We start from the raw sequence: 6,000 nt of genomic DNA, 5'->3' as shown, positions 1-6,000 counted from the left end.
GTTTTGTTTTCTCTGCAAATTGGAAAAAAGCATTCTTTCTATGTCTTTACCCAAGATACTGTCAAACATACTGAACAAGAAGAGTTCAAGAATACAATTTACCCCTGTTGGAAGGTTGTATTTAAATTTTCCATTTCTATAAAGTATAGAAATACCTTTTTCTATATAAATTTAAATTTCATTCAATTATTTTGCTTAAAGAAGGATGCCTGAGAACACTCATTGATTTCTAAGTGTGTAACATATGTTTTCCTAGTAGTGAACATATCTAAGCTTGATATATTTAAGGAGAAATTTTAAAAGCATTTAGTTTTAATTGTCTTATGTGAGTTGAATTGCTATGAGTAGACAGACTTGTGATGTCCTTTGCAAAATTTGTTCCCCCCTTATTTTTTTGGCAGAGTGCATTTCACAAATTTAATCTTCAAATGGCTGCACATCCTTATCTTTTTAAATAGTTCTTAACTCCTATTAGCTATTGTGGTATTTCTACAAATAAATTACCACATTTTGTTGAAAGATACAGAACCCTAGCTGACCCTCCCCTAAGCCTGAGGGCATTTTGAACTGCACTCTCTTACATGAACACCATTTTTCTCTTCTCAATGGAGCACAATTTTAAACCTTCATAAAAGAGCAGGAACATATTTACTGGACAACGATGTGATTCTGATATTTGAAGGCTGACAATGTGCTTCCATTAGTGCATTAAGCTTACTGGGAAAAACAATTCTTGAAAAGATCCCAATAAATGACATAAATAAACCAGTGAGGAGCCAGGGGCCTGCTCAGACTCTGCCGAATTACATGTCCCTGTGACATATTGTTGTTTGAGGATAATGACAAACATTTCAGAGCATCTAGGGAAGCCAGTGGGAGAACTTCTGTTTCTCTCTAATATCCCCTGAAGCCTTTATGGCTAATAGTGTGTATAATGAGTCCAGTTTTCCAGCCCCTGAGAAGAGAGACTAGGTTTTTTGCCGGGGGAGGTTGGAGCCTCTGAAGGTTTGTCCAAGTATGTCAGAACCAAGTCCACTGCAAGGGAAAGGACACTTGGATGCTAGGGTCATAAGCTAAAATGTCGAGATAGAACCACATAACTGGAATCTACATCAGAATTAGGTGTGAGCTTACATTGGAACATCACAAACCAGAGAAGAAAGGGCAAATCCACAAGGCAAATCCATGCAGGTTGGAGTTATGCGAGGCTTTCGGGATGCTGATGTCACGCACCCATAGGGGGAGCTCCAGTCTCCCTCTTGCTTAACTTCCTGGAGATGGCCTTGCAGTGGGAAGTCTGAGGTGGGACTCAAATCTCCATTTTTAAGGAGCTTTATAAGTATTCTGTAGCACAGTCAGGTTGGATAATTCCTGCGCTGTTTTAGATCTGCCTAGGAATTGGAACTTGGCCTGTCTTTCTATTTCCACACGTGTCTTTCTTTGAACTAGGAACTAGGAGTCCAGAATCGCAGTGCTAGGTGCCAGTGTCTTCCTGTAAAACACTGGTAAGTCACTATTCTCTTGGCATCTTGGTCTTTTTATTTGAGGGTCTCAGCACTGGGTACACATTATGATGAAAATGGCAAAGCCTCCTTGCCCATGAAATCAGAATATCTGCAAGCAGAGTCTGTGTATCTGTAGATTGTTTTTTGAGGCCTGAAGGGCTCAGAGGAGTAAAAGCATTTCACTGAATTTTTCCCAGTTAGTTGTTGGGCTTGGACAGAGGTTTTTCTCTGTTCTAGAAGAGCTAGTAATAATGAAAAGATAAGTCAGCAGTGCAGGCACCAGAGCCAGATGGGTAGCTTAAGGTTGGAGTTTGCAGGGCTGGAACGAGTTGAGACACTCTTCTGATTTGGTTCTGTAGGAGTGTGACCTCATTTTGGGACTGGAGGACAGAAAAAAAGCTGGCAATGAGTGAGACAAAAGCTAGGAAGATGTAACTCGCTCAGGCACTCTCCTTCAAGCCAGGCTTGAGCTTCCAGTTCTGCTCCCTCACTGAATACTGGGGGCAGAAGTGGAGAATAAATCTAAACATTTCTGAAAGGCTGTATGTCCAGCCATGTTCAGATGCTAGTCCAGCCACACAAGTGGCATCCTCATTACAGTCAGTAAAAATGTCTCATGGCAGACTGGGGAGTTATTGGAACACAATTTTCAAAGATTGCTTTTATTGACTGTGTAAAACCAAGCAGAGACTCCCTTTTCTGAGATGGCAGCAATGATACAGTCACCATGATTTGGTAGAGATAGGTGAAGAACAGGTAAAATATATGTTAGTTATTCCGAGCTCTCCATGAAGACAATTTTGCTGCTTACAAGGACCCATAACTGAACAGTTTAAAATAAGTACTCCTTCATGTCTCTGAACAGTGCATGAAAAAATTCTTAACTGATTTTTCCTAATATGATGGATGTGTTTGGGGTTGTAATATGTAAGAAGTGGTTGATGGCTCAAAAGTCCATATTATGGAGATCTAGACTAAACTTGCCACTTGAGAAGGAGTTGAGTAGCCAACAGACCATCTATCTGTCTCTGATTAGAAAAGCACGTACTCTTATTCCAGAAGGTGGAGAGATAGTGGTTTGACTTGATTAGGGATACTACTGAAACTTTGTTTAGTTTGAACAAAACCAAAACATTTTCTAGATCTTTGTGGTTTGGTAGAGCATCTTTTTTTCTATCTTACATTAGCATTATATGCAGAGTCATTTATATTTTTGGTGGGAACTAGATATTTCAAAACAGTTTGCAATCATGTAGTTATGCATCTGGTAAATGCTAGTGTAGGTATCTCCTTTTGGTTACATTAAAGGGACTCAGGAGAGATTCTGAGATTCTGAGATGCCTGAAGTTATTTTTTAATTCTTTATTATGAAAGATTTCAAGCATGTGTAGAACTTTACAGAACAGTACAACAAAAGTCTGTGTAACCATCACTCAGCTTCAATAATTATCAATGAATGTTCCCATCCATTGTTCTTCATTCCCTTGCTCTCACTGCAAGTCCCATTTAGAAGCAAGTCCCATTTTTGTATCATTTTGTCCATCTATACTTCAGTATGTATATTCAGCTAAGATTAAAAACTCTTATAACCACAACAACATCATATATAAGAAAAGCATAATATCTATATTAGCATCAAATATCTAGCCATTGTTCCATTCCTTGAGTGTTTTTTAATTACAAGTTCATTTGGTTCAGTATACAATACCTATTTAATCTATATACATAATGATTGATGGATGTGTTCAGAGAAGGTGACTTTATTTTTTATTAACATTTTATTACCATGGATTTATGTCATTGTGACATTTCCATACATGCAGTGTACCCCAAACTTACCCCTTCTAGAACTCTCTCTCATCCTTCCACTTCTTAAAGAAATCTCAATAGGTTTTACTGTACTATTTTTACATGTATATAAAGTGCTTCAACTCTGTTCATCCTCATTCACCCTGAGCAGGTGATTCTAAACCATTCTTTGTGCACAGCAAGCTTTGTCCTGTTTAGACTCAGAAATCCCCTCATAAATGCCAAAGGGTTGAGGCCGTTGTGTCCTCTCTCCACAGCTCAGTGATTGGCCCAGCAAGTGCCTCATCTGCCAGATTCTGGCAGTGGAGACCAGAGGCACAGGTGGTAGAAAATGAGATGAGCTCAGGTTGCCAGGACCCTAGCTTGGACCTAAGCCGTGTTCATCCTAAAATTTGGTCATGTCTTAAGTACTTCTTCACAACTACCACCAGAGAGCCTAGTTGATGAGAGACTGAGGATCCACTTGGGAAAATACTTAGACCAAGGGACAAACAGTTGTACAAAAGAGGATCAGAGAATGGAGCTGACTATCACCTCGTCCAACACCAGTAGACTCCATTGACCTCCTAGAAGAGATAATATGGACCATTCACATCTTGGAAGTATGTGGTACCATGGCCTTGGGGTGGAAGGTGAAGGACACATTTCCTGTTACTCAACTTTGAGAAGGGACTTTAAGAATTCAAGTTTCTAGCATTGGGAATCCAAGCCAAAATAACGGATGAATTCGGTTAAGGCATGGTCTGTCAGTAGACTCTCAGAGCAGGAGAGATTTAGGCCACAGGTATTAACACCTCTGTCCTCTTTAAAAATTGAGTGGCCCAGGGGGAACCCAACCACTTATCTACCAAACACTCCATTTCTGTCCTCTCTTCTGGGTTCTTCTCACTTAGCAGACAAGTTCTTTCCTTGTGGTTGAGGACAAGAGCTACATACAACCTTAGATTACTCCCCAATGTGAAAGGAATTTCTTTCTTCTCCTCTGTACATTGATTCTAGTTGAGAAACCTGGCCACTTCTGAATTACACGTCCACCCTAGGTCAGTGCCTGCATTCAGGAAAACAAGATATTCTTAGAAGTAATCTCAGGTCAGATGCACACCTCTGTGACCAGAGAAGTGTCAATAAAGAATATTAGGCCAGGATCACCAAACCTAATCACCAGAGCTGTCATATTCCATCCCATACCCCTTCACTCACACTAATATCAGCACAACTCCAAAGAAAACCTCTAGGACTGGTGAAAATGAAATATAGTCAGGGATCAGTCCCACTTGGCACATCTACAATTTTATTACGCAGCTCATTCAGTTTTATTTAGTGTGGCTATCTCATTTCCCACTATATTGATCTATTATTGGGTCCATCTATAGTAGAGGAGAAGCTGGAGATAGAGAAAATACCTTTCCCTACAAAAATAGTAACATACACATGATTAGCATGTAGAAAACCCCTTTTCATTTATCCCTCACAAATGTTCTCCATGTCAACACACATCATCTTGCATTCTTCTCTACTTCTTCATAACTTTCCACTAGGACTTGAATTAGTGAGACCTGGAGACAAAGAGGAACAGAGAGGTGGATGAATGAGCATGAAGAGGACAGGGCAGTCAGAAAATGACAGACTTCTGGTTCTTCTTTGCATGGATATCTGCCCACATAAAAACACACATCTGTAACATGAACGCCGACACACATGCATTAGCTGATTCAAGCTTTTATAAAAGAAATCCTGAAGTTGAGCCTCGTCTTGTGACAGCTGATAAGACTTAACATCATCCCTTGTTCCAGTAAACCTGTAAGGGAAGAACACTGGCAAGTAGTTGACAATTCCAGAGAGATTTTGAAAGCAGACCTTTCACAACCTTCTTTGAAAGCTTTTCTGATCCTAAGTCCAATGTTAAACTATAGCCAATATATTGTTTAGCTTGAATGTAACACACGCATGTGTACGCGCGTGTGCGCGTGCGCACGAGCGCACACACACACACACACACACACACATACACACACACACACACACACAGTTCATGTTATGACCAAACAGTATTTTGTTTCTAATTATTCAAAAGAATGTATTTTTTCCTTTATAATTCATTTCTTATAACTTTTCTGATACTTACCTTTGGTCAGGAACCTTTTATAAAATTTTGTTTGTAAAAGAACGGTAATATATTTTGTGTAGTAATCTACTTAAAGGCATCTTACAGAACTGTTATATAGCAATTAGGAATTGCTAGAACTTTCCTTTAAAGACTAAGATCAACATGGTCAAAAAGTCTGAGCACGAGTTAGAAACAACTAAATATTAAAAATGCAAATGGCACAGCTGAACTCAAGGGAAATGCTTCCCAGGCAGACAAAAGTACCATCAAAACTGCTATAGTGATGTTATGAAATTTTAATTCATGATCCAAATGTCTTTTCCTAAGTCCCAATACCACTTTCCAATATATCTTTCAAATTATAGTGGGACTTGGTGGATAATGCTTTAAAGATCCCTTAAATTGCAAGTAGATGAATATTTGGCCCTAAATACTTAAAAAATTCTTACTGTGGTTAAGCTGAGAGATTCAGTAGGAAGAGTTACAGCCGCATACAGCACTTTGCTTCTTACATCTTACATCTTCTAGCAACCAGAATGTGTTTCAGGCACGCATTCTGGAGTTATGTTTAACAATCCT

This window comes from Dipodomys merriami, unplaced genomic scaffold (genome assembly GCF_024711535.1).
Source record: "Dipodomys merriami isolate MVZ:Mamm:240054 unplaced genomic scaffold, mDipMer1.0.p SCAF_116, whole genome shotgun sequence".
NCBI classification, from domain to species: domain Eukaryota; kingdom Metazoa; phylum Chordata; class Mammalia; order Rodentia; family Heteromyidae; genus Dipodomys; species Dipodomys merriami.
Note: the sequence above shows the minus strand (reverse complement) of the source record.